Source organism: Acanthopagrus latus, chromosome 15 (genome assembly GCF_904848185.1).
Source record: "Acanthopagrus latus isolate v.2019 chromosome 15, fAcaLat1.1, whole genome shotgun sequence".
Lineage (NCBI taxonomy): Eukaryota > Metazoa > Chordata > Actinopteri > Spariformes > Sparidae > Acanthopagrus > Acanthopagrus latus.
Window position 1 is genome coordinate 740,001 of NC_051053.1, and position 17,617 is coordinate 757,617.

Here is a 17,617-nt window from a genome sequence, read left to right on the forward strand (position 1 = left end):
CATCGAGAAGAGCCAGCTGAGGTGGCTTAGGCATCTGTATCGGATGTTCCCTGGCTAGCCTAGGAATGCCTTGGGATCCTCCCGGAGGAGCTGGAGGAAGTGTACGGGGAGAGTGAAGTCTGGGTGTCCCTGCACAACTGCCCCGCAACCCGGCCACAGATAAGTGGAAGAAAATGGATGGATAGACGGAAAATGGATAGTTTTTGATGAAAAATTCATACCAAGCAAATTTGATAATAGATTTAAACAAAGGGCAGAAAAAGGAATTACAACTATTAAAAAGGGTGAAAAGAAAAGCTTTCAAGACCTAAAAAAAACACATGATCTAAATAATCAGGACTTATTCAGATATCTACAAATTAGGGACTGTTACATCAAAAATATTAAAATGAATGAGGATAAAATACATCCCATCAAAATGGTACTTGTAGCAGTACTAACCCTAAAGCTGTGTCAGTTTTATATGGTTGTTTAATGGACTTAAGAATAGATTCAACATTATATGTCAAAGCCAAATGGGAAAGGGAGCTGGTGAGGAGATCCCAGAGGAGATATGGTATGATATGTGGAAAACACATCAGACTACAACACAATCAACGAGATAGAGAGAATTGGATTGGAAGAATCTAATTTGTTATTTGTTATTTAAAATGAAAAGTAAACAGATGAATGCTCAGCAGCCACACTGGAGACTATGTAACCACATCCAGATCACACTCATATTTTTTTGAAATGCACAAATATACAGCCGTCCTTGAGGGATGTTCATTCAGCTCTCTGTGGTGTTTTTGGATATGCAATTCCAAAATCTTATTCTATACTTAAGACATTTGGAAGGAACTGTACATGTAGGAGACCAATATTTGGTCAAGATCCTCCTGGCAGCTGGAAGAAAAGCCATTACTGAGAAATGGCTGAAGACCGTTGCTCCAAGTTACAAGCAGTAGTTTGTTAATTATTGATAAGATTCTTGTGATGAAGCATGTTACATACAAGCTGAAAATGAAAGAAAATCTCTTTATGAAGGGCTGGGGAAAATGGTTAACATATAAATAGAGACATGTTCTGTAAGGTGGCCTGAACACATACTGACACAACTACACACAGGCTCTGTTGCTTTGTTTGTTTGTTGTTTTTGTTGTTATCGTTTTTCTTTTCCATTTCTTATCTCTGAGGAAGTTGTTTTTTTTCTTACTGTATTGTTATTATTAAAAACTAAATAAAAATTGTAGAAAAAAAATAGCAGCCTGTAATATTAATGTAATATTAATCACTGATTTCCAATTTGTCATCCCTTTTCACTTCTCATTTCTGGGATAAGTATTATCATGTCAGTAATATATTACTGAGTAATACAGTACTGCCCAACACTGTTGACATCTAATCACAGCCCATATGTATTTGCAGGGCATGACATTCACAACCTTTTAAATGCTTGTGTACTGTTTGTTGCTGATTTTTATTTCCACGTGATTGACAGGTCTGATAGTGGGGCAGGCCTGACTGATTATCACAGATGAGACTGCAGTGACAATGTGAGTAGGTGCCTACTGTAGGTGTGGTCTTTCATTTCTGGAGCCATTTCTTAATCAGAAATCATAAATTAAATTATATTGGTTTCAATAAAGTTGTCATTGTTGGTTGAAAGCATGAAAACATGCTAATGAATGCTCCTCACTCCACCAGGTGTTGGCAGTGTGGAATTTGGAAAGGTGGAGCAAGGCTCTGGGTTATCATTTTGTATTTTTTTTCTCAATACTAGCTTTAATAAAATTAAGTCTAACCTCAACAGCTTTGTCTGTTAAAGCTTACCTTCATTAGTTGCAGTGTTCCCACTGGTGTGTTTTTGGCATGGCAAGAATAATTTAATGACTAAACATTTTCACTTATTACAGAAAATGAGTTTACCTTATTGTTTTCCATAAAAAAGAAAGCAGACAAGTTAAACAGAAGGGAGGGGGTTAGTTTAGCTGGCTGTCCTCCCTCTCTTCCTGGGGACATTGCACCACTTGTGGTGCTTTTTGTTTAAGCTTGGACTAGTTGTTGTGGGCGGGGGTTGCCTCAAGGATGGCTGCACTTCAGAGTGTTTATCTGTTGTAAGCTCTATGCAGCTGATACCATGAATTAAGTCTCCAGTACTTGTAAGACCTCCAGTTTCTTGTGGTCATAGTTACATAACACAGAGACATTCAGTAGTATTTGTACTGCAGCCTGGTGGAGCTTATCTACACATTTTATGGCTGAGTAGAAATAAACAAGACTACAGTTAGCACAACATACCCCTAGACTGAATCACCAGTGTTGTGCAAGTTTATATGTTGTCAGAGCTAGGAAGTTCAGTTCACACAGATTAAATGAACTAGTTCACATTTTTTATTTCTTCTGTTTTCTTATTGAGCTACTCTGATAAGATTTTGACAATTTAAGTTCTGGAGAGCTGCATGTAACAGACTTGATTTTTTGTTGTTCTGGAGGGCTCCAGAGCAATCATATCCCCTTGAGCAGCATTGTAATCCAGCCTTCAACTGCAGTACCATTTTTAAGCAAATACTTAATGAGAAATCAAATACTGAATGCACAGCATCAACATTCAAATTAAGTCCTTGTATGTCTGCTGTCAGCTGTCTGTAGGTGAATTTACCCACCCTGTTACAAGATACTAAGCGTTTGATTACCTGGATGGGAGAACAAAGGGAGGATCAGATAAAGAGGGGCCTCCTCTCGAGGGCTGCCCATATCACAAAGTATGCAGTGTTCAGTGAACATCAGTGAGGTGTTTTTTGGGTTATTTTGTGATAAAAGCGCCCCCTTGATGCCGAGTTGCACAGAATTTTCAAATCAAATCAAATCAGTTTCATTTATATTGCCCAAACTCACAATCACATTGCCTCTATGGGCTTTCCAATCTGTACAGTGAAGGGCATCCTCTGTCCTCAGACCCTCGATTCGAGTGAGGAAAAATTTCACGTTGATGGAAAAAAAGAATGGAAGAAACTTCAGGAAGAGCCACAGAGGATGGATCCCTCTTCAATGATGGACAGCCATGCAATAGATGTTGTGTTTACAAGTTACAATAACAGAAAGTCTGAAACAAGTTATATGTAAAGTGAATGGATCCAGGGGACGACCGAGCTGAACGAGGCATCACCAGTGGTGCCCGAACCACACGACTTCTTGTCCACCCTGCTGACCTGGAAGAGGGCAGACCACACAAGATATTTAGTAACTGACAAAGAGAGGCATCAAGATTTACGGAATATACACATGAGGAGATAGTGAAGCAGAGGATAGCAATGATCCAGCAGAGCCCAGGGTGTGACGATCTAGATTGGTCGGTATTTCAAGGCAGCAGGAACCCGGAAATGGTAGATGGTCCCAGGGGGCCGTGGTGCATCAGAAGGGAGCCTGAATGAAAAAGGGGAGGTAGAGGTGGAGGAGAGAGAAGGGGGGGAAGCTATAGAGAGTGTAGAGAATGACACAGCTTGCAGCTTGTGAGAGCAGAAAACAAAAACAAAAGTTAGAGAAATGCGGTATTGATCAGAATAAACAGATTGTTTCTTGTTGGCAGCACAATGTAAATCTAGTACTAGAGGCACTCAGAGACTGACACCTACCCACTGAAGAAGCAATTGATACATTGAAAATGCCCTTGGATGTACTGGGAGCCAGTGTAGAGATGCTAAGATTGGTGTAATATGATCGAATTTTCTTGTATCTGTTAAGACTTCGGCTGCAGCATTCTGAACCACCATTCTGGAGACTTTTAGTGCTCTCATGTGAAAGACCTGAAAAAAAGGCATTGCAGTGATCCAGCCTAGACGAAACAAAGGCATGAATCAGGATCTCTGCGTCTGCGGTGGACAGGAAGGACCTAATTTTAGCTATATTGCGCAGGTGGTAGAAGGCGATCTTGGTAATTTCTTTGATGTGCTGATCAAAAGAGAGTGTAGAATTAAAAGTAACACCTAGATTCTTGATGGTTGAACTTTGAGAAATAACACAGTTGTTGAGGGTTACACTCACCTTATCAGCATGGTGTCTCTGTCTGGCAGGAGCAATGACCAGCATCTCAATTTTTTTTCCAAATTTAGGAGCAGGAAGTTTTCTGACATCCACTTCTTCACCGCATGTAGCCAGGTCTCTAATTTCGTGATTTGAGATTTGTCATCAGATTTTATGCGCAGATACAGCTGAGTGTCGTCCGCATGGTCCATGGAAATGTATTCCATGGCTTCGAATATTTTGGCTGAGAGGTGAAATATATAAAGAGAAGAGCAAATGGCCCAGAACAGAGCCCTGGGGAACTCCATACTTCACAGCAGTATAAATTGATGAAGTACCATTGTAAGAAACACATTGTGTTCTTTCGGACAGGCATGATTTTAGCCAGGCTAAAAGCCAGGACACAGATGCCAAATTGACTTACAAGTCGGTCTGACAATATTCAATGATCTATAGTATCAAATGCAGTGCTGAGATCCAGTAACATAAGCACTGAGGTAGAGTTAGATTCTAAGGTAAGTAAAATATCTTTTACCTCTTTTGTAAGGGTGGTTTCGTTGAAGTGACAGGTTGTGAAAGCTGACTGAAAAGGTTCCAGGAGATTATTATTGAGTAAGTAGCCTGAAAGTTGTTCGGACACGACTCTTTCTAAGACTTTAGAGAAGAGGGGAAGGTTGGATACTAGTCGATAGTTATTTAGCGCTCCTGGGTCGAGGTGTGGTTTCTTAAAAAGAGGCTTAACCACAGCAGACTTTAAACTAGCAGGGACAACACCAGTCATGAGTGATGAGTTAACAATATTCAGCATTGCAGGAGGTATTTTCAGAAGTGTTTAGAGCTGAGACCAACTGAAAATCAGCAGCAGGAGATTTTTTAACAACTTTTGACGAGGAACCCAGGGATGATTCTTTTGATTCTAATCTCATCAATTTTATTGCAAAAGAAATCATTTGCATTAAAGGGTGCACCTGTAGTGGATAAAAACCTGATCTGTAATACCATCACCCTATTTAGAAGTGTTCAGCTGTTCTGTGTGTGTGGAAGGAAAGCACCTGCAAGGCCTGCAGGGGATAAACCATAGAGGAAGCATCCCTTAAGAGGAACACGAGAGTCACAGTTACTGTATATGGAGATTATGACTGCTAAATGTGAAATAAACAAAAGATGACTATTGCCAGATGACACCCGAACCCCAAGGAGGGAGGGGGCCAAAATGGGGGTGTCTTGCTTTATTTTTAAAACCTTATTCGGAAGATATTCCACTGGTATAATCTAAAAATGGAAGTTAATCGTGGTTAAGGGTATTGATCAGGCCAAAAAGAAGGATCCAAGGGCGTGGAAACCCCCGGATCAGACAGAGAAATCAGTTCATCCCGGGAGAGCTCACTGCATGTATTTTGCTGTGTGAAATAAATACCATTGACTGGAAGATCTGCTGTTTCAGCCTTAATTTGGGACTCCACCTGTGAGTTTTTGCTTAGTAAAAAAAATGTATTAGTTGCTAATATAGACAAGTAGTTTCGGCACTACACACTGACTGTGATTTTTAAGAGAAATCTAGGATTGTGTTTATTATTGTTTATTAGGCCGGAGAAATATGCTGTTCTAGCAGTATTTAGAGCATGCTTATATTTTAGTACACTATCACGCCACACAAGATAAAAAATGACCAACTTAGATTTATGCCATGCTCGTTCCATGTTCCTGCAGGCGTGCTTAAGATCTCGGGTTTCGTCAGTAAACCAGGGAATAGATTTCTTTGGTCGTCTTGTCTTGGTAGAGACCAGTGCCACAGAATCGAGGAGCGAAACAAGTAGTGAGTTCACCTTATTTGTGAGGCTTTTCACAGGTTTTATCACAGTCACAAAAGGAGCCAGGACCCCAGGCACTTTACCACTGAGCATCGCTGTGATAGTCGGGCTGTTATGACGAGAAGTGAGAACATTTGTGTCACTGACATAGGGACAGGCTGATGACGCTTCCATTGTAATGAGAGAGTGGTCCGACACAGCAGAGGAGACGGAAGCAATGTTTAGGGCTGACACATCTAGTCCATGGGAAATTATCAAATCCAGAGTGTTACCACTGGAATGAGTGGGTTCATGGACAAGCTGACTAAAGTTGGAAATATCAGGAAGTCTCAAAAAGGCTTTTCCTAGAGGATCAGATGGCTTATTTAAGTGTATATTGAAATCCCCAATAATTAGGATTTTATCTGAGCGAGTCACAAGATCTGCAATAAATTCCCTAAATTCTTCTAGGAATTGGGTGTGAGGCCCTGGAGGTCTGTACAGTACAACCAGGTGAAAGCCTGTTCCCTGGACAAGGCTGTTAGTATTTGATGAGCATGGTTTTAAAACCAGAGCCTCAAATGAAGTACATTTAATATCTTGGTTGGAGTTTAAACTGAAAATAGATTTGTAGATTAGAGCAACACATCCCCCCTGTTTAGAGGCCCAAGCAGTTAGGGTGTAGTTATAGTCAGGAGGGGAGGCTTCAATTAATGGCAGAAAAGTATTAGGTTTCAGCCATGTTTCACATAAGCCAATCATGTCCAGCTCATGCTCAGTGATCAAATCATTTATCAGTAAGGCTTTGGTTGACGGTGATCTAATATTGATAAAGCCACATTTGAGGGTTTTAAGCTCATTGGAGCAGTTTCCAATGGCCGGCTGTTCGGTGGAGCTTATGGTAGATAATTTAGGAATTGGAACAAGGTACCTTTTAGTAGTAGTAGGTTTTGGCTGCCTGTGCAGGAGGGATGCTGGGATGCAGTAGTGATTAGCTTCAGTATTTTATTATGTAAGACCATGTAAGGAGAGAGGTGGAGATCAAGATTAGATTATTATGATTTACACATTTAGAGGATTCAATGAAAAAGTGGCGAGGGAAGGTGACAGTCTCAATGTTATGAACTAGGCTATCAGTCTGTTACTCTGTGCTATGTCCCTGACCAACCATGTTAACTAGGCTAGTGGACTCCATACCAGCACTAACAATAACACTAGCAGGCTCTCTAGAGACCTGCGACCTGCTGAGTGCTACATCCCTAGTGTCAAACCTGCTTCAAACACTTGTCTATATTACTAGACAAAACAGCAGCGCCAACTCCAGTAGGATGAAGGCCGTCTGCTCGCAGCAGGTGGGGGCGACCCCAGAAAGAAGGCCAGTTATCCACAAACCCATAGCCCTGCTCCCTAAAGTGACATGCCAGCCAGCAGTTCATAGCTCTACACCTACTGTACATCTCTTCATTACCCCACTGGGATAAGGGACCAGAGACAATTAGTCGATGCCGACACATCTTTCTTGCGGCCTGTAAAATCCTGGCAAGGTTATCTTTTGTAATCTCAGACTACCTCTGACAAATATTGTTGGCCCCAGCATGAATTACAATGTTGCTGTAGCTTGTGGTGCTGTGTGCCTGAGGTCCCTGTTGCCAGCACCCTAAGATTAGCCTCTATGTCAGAAGCTCTGACCCCAGGTAAACAGTAAACAGTGGCTGACGATGCTAACTTAACATTGCAGGTAATGGAGTCACCTATCACTAGCGTGTGGAGATTAACCCCGTTGGCCGGGGCTGGGGAGGCCCGCGAGCCCGCCGGGCTAACTACTGTGCTAGCAAGGACAGAAAACTGGTTAGCAGTCTGGAGGGGTGACTGTTCTCCCCCATCGCGGCCAAGCAAGAACAAACTCCACAGCAGATGCTGTTGAGACTGAGCTAGTGCTTAAGCTAGCAGGCCTGCTATCAGGCCCGGGGCTAACACTGTCTACAGGGCCTGTGTTTCTAGCTGAAAGAAGCTGCTCTAGCTCACGGACACGTCTCTCTAATACAGACACCCTATCAGTAACTGCAGAACAGTCAGCACAGGACATAGTAAAACGTGTTTATCGAGGCTGTGTTGACTGCAGTGAAAGGCAAAGAAGCAATGAGCTAAGCTAGTATGAGGAAGCTAACCGGGCAGCAACAGACTACCGAGTAAGATAAGCTCAATTCAACAAAATACGTACAATTTATAAAGTCTAGCATTAGCTGCGGAACAAAACTTGTGTGACTATGAAGACTAATGAATACAAGAAGAACTAGACAAATTGCATTTCCTGCGAAAATACAGTGTGAATGCTGAAGGCCGAAGGGAAATCTGCTGGATGTACTGCTGGAAAGCTGAAAAAGCTGAAAAGCTAAAGGCAGAAACACGCTGATAGCTGAACAGAAGAACCCTAACACATGAAGCTGAATGTATAAAGAAGCTCAAAAGGCAGAGAGATGAATATTTTCAAAAGATGGAGAGACAGAAAAGCTGAAGAGGGCTGAAAGAGTTTAAAAAGTTGAACATTTTCAAAGCTGAACATGAAGCGGAATGTTTTAAGGAGTTGAAAAGGCAGAAAGATGAACATCTGAAAAGGCTAAAGAAAGGTGTAGAGCAAGAGGGCCGAAAGAGCTTGAAAAGGAGAAAAAAGACAGAAAAGGCCGAAAAGTTGTAGAATAAGAGGGCAGAAAGAGCTCAAAAAGGTGAAAAAATAGCTGAACAGTTTCTGTAGCAGAACATGAAGCAGAATGTATAAAAAAGCTGCAAATGCACAAAGATGAATATTTTTAAAAGATGAAAAGGCAGAAAAGCTGAGGACGGCGCAAAGAGTTTAAAAAGTTGAACATTTTCATATCTGAACATGAAGCAGAATGGTTGAAGGAGTTCAAAAGGCAAAAAGATGAATATCAGAAAAAGCTAAAAAGCTGTAGAATAAGAGATCTGAAAGAGTTTAAAAAAGGTGAGAAAAGACTGAACAGGCTAACAAGTTGCACAGTAAGAGGGGAAAAAGAACATAAATAGGTGAGAAAAGACTTAAAAGGTATAATGTTAAAGACAGAAAGAGCTTAAAATGGCTGCATCGTCTATGTAAAGTAAAAGATGTGGGATTCAAATCCAGCTGAAGAGAATTCTTTCTCCAGTGTTCCAGCTGCTCTCCAATCAAGTGATTGTGTCACTCACTCTAGCTGACGCAATACACACGCATTCTACAGATACACACGCTGGAGAAGTAACAGAGATGAAAATGTCCCCATAAGAATGAATGGGAAAATGCCTCCCAAACCCCTGCGATTTTACAAAAAAAACGTAACTGTTAGGGCCAAAATATCTATATGGTGAGTGAGGGGAGACGTAGCCGAACTCGGTGATCTTGTTTTTATTTCTGGAAAGTGAGAAATGAGGGCACAAACACAAGAGACAAATCAGGTACCGTCTGCTGTCTTCCAGAAATTTAGGCTCAAAATTAACATTGCGGCTTATGGAGCGGCTTAGTGACTTCTTGTTGCTCCAGGGCTTCCACATCCAAAACTGTAAGTCGTACATCTGACATGAGACCATCATCTGAAAGCCAACAAGATTTCCTACATTTCTATGTATACATTGTCCATGTTGAGTGAAAGGTTTTGGATCTGAATCAAGCTGAAGAGAATTTTTTTCTCACTTTTGGAGCTGCTCTACACTCTGGGGTGCAGTTGATGATGTCACACACTCTAGCTCACGCAGTACACACCCATTATAAAGTCAGAAGACGGGCTTAAAGTTCTTCAAACTAAAACTGTGATTAGTCCCAAATCATACAATATCTTTAAAAACTGAATTCAATCCCAGTAGTTCAAGGTTTTGTGACTCTTTTAAAGTTGGAATGGTGTCTCTAGCTCAAATCATGAGAGAGAAGAAGAGGTTGAAAGTCAAGGATTTTTGAAGAGGATTTGAAGCTTTTCCCAGTTGCAGCCATGTTAAATTTTTTTCATAAAAAGCTGAATTTAAGAAAAAGCTGAAAAGCTGAAAAGCAGAAGGCTGAAAGACCTTAACAAGCTGAACGTTTTAATAGCTGAATGGTTTCAATAGCTGAACGTATGCTGAAATTATAGCTGAATGAAATTTGAAAAAATACCCATAAGGATGAATGGGCAAAATTTTGCATAAAAAGCTTAATATTTAAGCTTAATATTTAAGAAAAATACAAGCAGTAATATCCTTAAAAAGCTGCACATTTTGATACTTGAATGGTTTCTGTAGCACAAAAACTGTAGGAGAAGAAAAAATACGGAATCATGAAAAACTTTAATAAATTCCAGAAGAACAATAGTGTGAATGCTGTGTCAGCATTCACACTAATAATAAATTGCAGAAGAACAATAGTGTGAATGCCTTCAGCATTCACAGTAATAAACAGACAGAGAAGGACAGAGTCACAGTAAACACAGCTTTCAATCTCATGGAAGTCCCAGTGTGCATCACAGGCGGTGTCACGTTGGTTATTGCATCACCCAATTTGATTAATTTGGGGTTTTGTCCATGCTTGTCTCAAATCTCAAAGAGTTTGTTGGACAACATTTTTCTCATCACTATCAGTGTCTGGATGCATATGGCTTATACCTATTAAGATTAGTGTTGTAACAAATGATGAAAATTGAGATTTGTATTGTATGAATATTTGTAAGTAGTGATACACCAGGACCAGCTGTGATTTCTCACTCTCTCTTGTTTGTGGCAGAGAGTGCTTCCTCATATATAAAAAAAAAATCAGTAGATACTTGGTCAGAATCCTTGAATGAAAATCAAAATTTGATGCCCTCAATTGTTCCCATGTCATATTGAACATGGTATCAAATACGTATTTTATCAAAGTTAGAAATTCCAGTAGTGTGACAAAACTTAGACAGTAGACAGACACTGGTGGTCAGTGTGGAATGTCTTTTATTTTTATTGTATTTATTTATTGGTTTATTTTAACAGGGGCAGTGTACATTAATTAAACATTCATGTAAATGTCAACCTAAAGTAAACTACAATACAATGTACAATGTTAAAATGTTAGACTAGAAAACAGAATAATCACAATGAAGATAAAGGATTAATACACAATAGTTACACATCACACAAATGCTTAGTTAAGACAGATACTTAAAACGCACACATTCTTTCTCACACTCACACACACTCTCTTTCTCACACTCACACACACTCTCTCTCTCACACAGACACACACACAGACACACACACACACACACACACACACAGCAAGGTGGCAAAATGGAAGCAGGTGGCAGCAAGGGAAGTCACGCACTAATTGTGAAATAATCACTGAGTTTAAATGTTTTAATGGTCACACATCCGATTGTGTATGAGCCATTTTTTTAGATAAAATTTAAGACGGTCCCTCTGACCTACAGTGCAGGTTGTTGGACTAAGAGGTGAAACCAGGGAGAACCTGAGGCTACCAGAGCAAGTGGAGCCATCTGGTATTCTGCAGATTCTCAGCTGTATTAAAACAAACAAAATACATCTGACAAATGCATACAAGTGAAACAGACGCACATGTAACCATGTCACTTGAGACACACCCTGCCCGTGGTTGTCTTAACTACAGCACAATACTGTAAGTACAATTGGAATTAAACAGAATTAAATACTTGTGTGGTGGCTAAGCTGTTCCGAGAAAGGTACTTCTACAGGATCAGATCTGGAATGTGAATATATGTGATATTATTAGAGAATACTAGACACATCAAACACCAGGAAAAAGTACAACAGATAATGACGTGTCGACGTGGATGTCAGCACATTACTGATCTATATTTGTCCAGTCTGGGTGAAGAGAATTGTCTTTGATAATCATGGTCTGAGTGAGTGGAGCTTTTGCCATCAGTTTTTCCATTACAGACAGGAAGGAAGGAAATCCTTTGTTTTGCAAAGCATTTGAAAAGCATTTCCTCTGAGTGTGACCTAAACGCTCTGCCCTGTGGAGGAACTTGCTCTGTCTTTCTGTCAGACATCTCTGTTCATTGTTTCATATATAACTCTCTGTTGTAATGAACAATGCACAACTTGCACAACTCTTTGCAATACTGGTTTCACTTAAACTAACACTCTAGCTACTTTGATATGGAAATGTGAGGGAATTTGAATTTAAGAAACAAGCAGATTTATACCTGCAGTGGCACAAGCTGGACTGGGATTTTGCCGGCGGTTTAAATGTAAATAGTTACATATAACTTTGTACATTTTTAAAATGTATGCACATATTTAGCAAACAACAATTTATATTTGCATTATAAGTAAAACAGTTTGTTGTTTGTTTGTTAAACATGTTTGTGGTTTTCACAGTAAAAGAACAATGTAACTTTTTCAACTCGGATTTTATGTATTTTTTTTTTTTTTGGCGATTTTAAGTCCATTGTGTTAATACAGTATGTCAAAATAAAGAAAATAATAACTGTACAGTCACAGGTGAGGTTGTGCTGAAAATAATGACACCAAGTAAATAGTTTTTAAGGTGAAATATAATGGCAAAATCAAAAATAATCAAAACCAGCCAATTATACCCTGGAATGTCAGATTTCACAACAAACCTAAATATCCCTTAAGTCCCACCTTCAAACACAGCCTCATTTGGCCATCCATGAAAAAGCTACTTAACCTCCCACTTTTCTATAGGAATACATATTTCCTACGGGCACTGCACTAGTATTGCTAGAACAGTAGTCTGTTTGCAATAGCATTACTTACATATGACTCTCAACCATGCCATTCTCTGTTTGAGAGAGAACATCGACCATTAGACGAGAAGAAAAAGCTTCTTACAATACTTTTTTTCAAGGAATTTGTACATAACTTGAATATTTGAATGTTCTGCTTCTTCAGAAATTCACTGCACTACATTTTTGATGGAAAAATCAAACTCTTTACTCCACTGCATTTATTTGATGTATTTAGCTGCAAGTTTGATAGTTCAAATTATTCAGTGTTGATGGGCTATTACTCCTGATGTGTAATCAATCAGATAGTGTTTTGAGGGTGGGACATGTGTGAGATCACAAAGTGGCAACTACAGACAGGTGGTTACATTAAAACCAGACTTGTGCACCTTTAAATTCATTTATTTTACTGGCAAAGTGGAATATCACAACCAATATTCAGTCAGATTATCCTCTGTCCTTATCCTGGACAAACCCACTATACCATACAATGGCTTTGCCATTCCAATAGAAATACTGATTTAGGTATAAGCTTCTTGGGGGCTGTGGTGGCTGGTTTTACAATGACTATCCAAAAATGCTTTCTCTCGAAAGAACCATGTTAAATTAAAGCTGCAAGCAGCGATGAACAGGCCTTCGCAGTCCACGTGCGGCAGAGCATGCTGCCGTCGGGGGTGCCACGTACATATGTCTTAACTGTCTGTGTTTGGGACAGTGCAGGAAGGGGTTAAATGTCATTTCCTGTGTCCAACATGTTAGTCACTAAAAGTGACCACTACAATGATAATATCTGACTTTCTGTTAGGTTTGGGTTATTAGTCCAATAGTCCTCTGAACCACCACCTTATCGTGGTGGAGGGATTTGAGGACCCAAATGATCCTAGGAGCTATGTTGTCCGGGGCTTAATGCCCCTGGTAGGGTCTCCCAAGGCAAACAAGTCCTAGGTGACGGGTCAGACTAAGAGTGGTTCCAATGCACCTGATGACAAGTGTAAAAACAAGGTTGTTCCCGTCACTCAGAATGATGTTACCAGGGCCCCACCCTGGAGCCAGGCCTTAGATTGGGGCTCACAGGTGAGCGCCTGGCAGTTGTGGGCAGGGGCCCCGGCGACCCAATCCCAGGACGGTGACACTGGCCATGGGGACATGGAATGTCACCTCGCTGGGGGGAAAAGAGCCTGAGATAGTCCGGGAGGTTTAGTGGTACCGACGAGTCATACTTGGGCTCACCTCCACGCACAGTCTGGGCTCTGGAACCGAACTCCTTGAGAGAGGCTGGGCTCTCTTCCACTCTGGAGTTGCCCGCGGTGAGAGGCAGTGAGCTGGTGTGGGCTTGCTTATAGCTCCCCAGCTCAGCCACCATGTGTTGGAGTTTTAAATGAGAGGGTCGTCTCCCTGTGCCTTTGGGTGGGGGATATGTATCATTGTTGTTTCGGCTTATGGGCCGAACAGCAGTGCAGAGGACCCGGCCTTCTTGGAGGCCCTGCGAGGGGTACTGGAGAGTGCTCCAACCGGGGACTCCATTGTTTTTCTAGTGGACTTCAACGCTCACGTGGCAGTGACAGTGTTACCTGGAGGAGTGTGATTGGTAGGAAAGGTCTCCCTGATCTAAGGGTTAGGGTTTGTTACTGGACCCTGTTAGTCACAGCATGTCCATAACAAACACCATGTTCAAGCATAAGGGTGTCCATCAGTGCACGTGGCATCAGGACCCCCCCTTGCCGGAGGTCAGTGATTGACTTTGTGGTCATGTCATCTGACCTCCAGCCGTATGTCTTGAACACTCGGGTGAAGAGAGGGGCTGAGCTGACAACTGATCACCACCTGGTGGTGAGTTGGATCCGCTGGCAGGGGAGGAAGCTGGACAGACCTGGCAGACCCAAACGTATTGTGAGGGTCTGCTGGGAAGGTCTGGCGGAGCCCGCTGTCAAGGAGGTCTGCAGCTCCTACCTCTGGGAGAACTTTGACCAGATCCCTAGGGAGGCTGGGGACATTGAGTCTGAATGGACCATGCTCCCCACTTCCATTGCTGATGCGGCTATTCGGAGCTCCGGCCATAAGGTCTCTGGTGCCTGTCGTGGCGGCAATCCCCAAACCCGGTGGTGGACACCAGAAGTAAAGGATGCTGTCAAGTTGAAGGAGTCCTATTGAGCATGGTTGGCTCAAGGGACTCCTGAGGCAGCTGACGGGTACCGGCAAGCCAAGCGTGCGGCAGCACGGGCGGTCGTGGAAGCAAAAAAAACGGGTCTGGGAAAATTTCGGGGAGGCCATGGAGGAGGACTACCAGTCAGCCTCAAGGAAATTCTGGCAAACCATCCGGCGCCTCAGGAGGGGGAAGCAGCCCTCCACCAACACTGTTTACGGTTGGGGTGGGTAGCTGTTGACCTCGACTGTGGATATCGTTGGGCAGTGGAAGGAATACTTAGAGGATCTCCTCAGTCCCACTGACACGCCTTCCATAGAGGAAGCAGGGGCTGGGTACTCAGAGATGGATTCATTCATCACCCAAGCCGAAGTCACTGAGGTAGTTCAGAAGTTCCTCAGTGGTGAAGCACCGGGGGTGGATGAGATCCGCCCTGAAAAATCTCTGGATGTTGTCTTGGCTGACTCGTCTCTGCAACATCGTGTGGCAGTAGGGGACAATGCCTCTGGACTGGCAGACCAAGGTGGTGGTCCCTCTATTCAAAAAGGGGGACCGGAGGGTGTGTTCCAACTATCGGGGGATCACACTCTTCAGCCCCCCTGGGAAAGTCTACTCCAGGGCACTGGAGAGGAGACTTCGGTCGAACCTCAGATTCAGGAAGAACAATGTGGTTTTCTTCCTGGCCGTGGAACACTGGACCAGCTCTATACACTCCGCAGGGTGCTCGAGGGTTCATGGGAGTTTGCCCAACCAGTCCACATGTGTTTTGTGGACTTGGAGAAGGCATTTGACCGTGTCCCTCATGGCATTCTGTGGGAGGTGCTCCGGGAGTACAGGGTCGGCGGCGAAGCTCTCGATTTACCGGTCAATCTATGTTCCTACCTTCATCTGTGGTCATGAACTTTGGGTTATGACTGAAAGAATAAGATCCCAGATGCAAGCGGCCGAAATGAGTTTTCTCTGAAGGGTGGCGGGGCACTCCCTTTAGAAATAGGGTGAGGAGCTGTGTCACCCGGGAGGAGCTCGGAATAGAGCCACTGCTCCTCCACATTGAGAGGACCCAGCTGAGGTGGCTTGGGCATCTATATCGGATGCCCCATGGACGCCTTCCTCGGGAGGTGTTCCTGGCATGCCCCACTGAGAGGAGACCCCGAGGAAGACCCAGGACACGCTGGAGTGACTATGTCACTCAACTGGCCTGGGAACACCTTGGGATCCTCCCAGAGGAGCTAGAGGAAGTTTCTGGTGTGAGGGAAGTCTGGGTGTCCCTGCTCAGACAGCTGCCCCCGCGACCCGGCCCCAGATAAGCAGAAGAAAATGAATGAATGGATGGATGGAACGATTTTTTTGCCCATCTGGTCATGATATACATTCTCATTGATTTTTGTACATATTGGTGAAACATTCAGTGAAGTGTTTTTTGGGTTATTTTGCGATAAAAGCGCCCCCTTGACGCTGAGTTGCACAGAATTTTCAAATCAAATCCAAGCAATTTTATTTATATAGCCCAACATCACAATCACATTGCCTCAATGGGCTTTACAATCTCTACAGTGAAAAACACCCTGTGTCCTTAGACCTTCGATTCAAGTGAGGAAAAATCTTCACGTTGATGGAAAAAAAAAAGAAACAATGAAATTTTGCACATAGCCTCGAGGCAGTCATGTAGTACTGATTCAAGCTTTGACACGCACACCAGTGTCGAGATTATTGTCAAAAAATGTTTATTTCATAACTTTGGTATCTTTTTGAATTTTGGCTTTTATTTGACAACTTCTTGTCAGGACTATCTGAAAATGCTTTTTGGGCACATCGGTCAAATGGCCTATGAGCAGTTCGAAAAAGTTGATAAGCTACATTTTGCGATTTTGCGGATAACGCGAATTTGCGGATAACGTGTGGACATTATGTTGGAGTTATTGACCAAAACAAGTTTGCCCTGATTATAGTGCCACCTGCTCTTGTCATTTTTTCAGTGTGAGCTACTGGCACTAGTCTGCACCACCCATGTGAATATCATTTTGGTTAATTGCTGTGGTTTGGGTGACAATATCAAAAATGTAATGTTTTGAAATAAGTGTTTTATTTTGAAAGGTAACCAGATGTTATATTGTTATTTTGGTGCTTGACTTCCTGTCTGCTCAGCACTAAATTCAGCTGATTGCTGCCTCGCGCTCTGGCATATGCCAGAAATAGGCTCCGGACTGCTGGAGCTGGACAGAGCAGAGACACAGCACAGAGGACCTGGTGGGGATTAACACATAGATTAAAGTGAAACCTATCAGCTCTGCTGGTGTGGCGGAGACGTAATGCAGCAGACACCTATCCAGTGGATACTGGGGGTCAGAGGCTCATGGGAATGTAGTAACCTGAGTTTCATGGCATTCGGACACACCAATGGGGAGATATGCAACATTTCCTGTTCTGACCAAAATCTACAGGAAATTGTTAATTAGTAACTTGAGTTTTGTTTGGAATATCACATTTCTTTTGATATCTTTTTGTCATGAGGGTCCACAGATGACTATATGGGAGTAATAAGCCAAACATGCACTTTCCTTGATTATAGTGCCACCTAGTGGAGAAAACTCACGTCAACAATAGATTATGAAATTTTTTGCCAAGCCTTACGTGTTTGCCAAATAAAATCACATTGTCATCCATGTTCAAATGCAATCATTTCGGACGAAGAAAAAAATGAAATTAATGATAATAATCATTAGAGAAACGATAGGGACCTTGCAGGTCTGTGACTTCGCTCGGTGTATAATGCATGGTGTATAACACTGAATCTTAGCTTTTTGAAGACTAACGTCAGCCTGACACACTCAATCTAATTCTATAATTGACAACAACTACAGCTGGTGGAATGTCTGTGATACTACTACATTAGATGTAACAGAAATTGCAATAACTCCAGTCATCTATTTCAGATAGGGGTTTAATACTCCGCTACAACA

General features: G+C 42.2%; 1 protein-coding gene across 4 annotated transcripts in view; it reads left to right on the forward strand.

The window, feature by feature from the left end:
- Positions 1-17,617, forward strand: part of hspa12a (heat shock protein 12A) — a 158,755-nt gene that overhangs the window by 24,111 nt on the left and 117,027 nt on the right. Inside the window, exon 2 of one of the 4 annotated variants that reach the window (XM_037123841.1) lies at positions 1,481-1,535. The exons of the other annotated variants lie outside the window; for them this stretch is intronic. The gene's annotated coding sequence lies outside the window, so the exon portion shown is untranslated. The remainder of the gene's footprint in view (positions 1-1,480; positions 1,536-17,617) is intronic. 4 annotated transcript variants of the gene reach the window in all.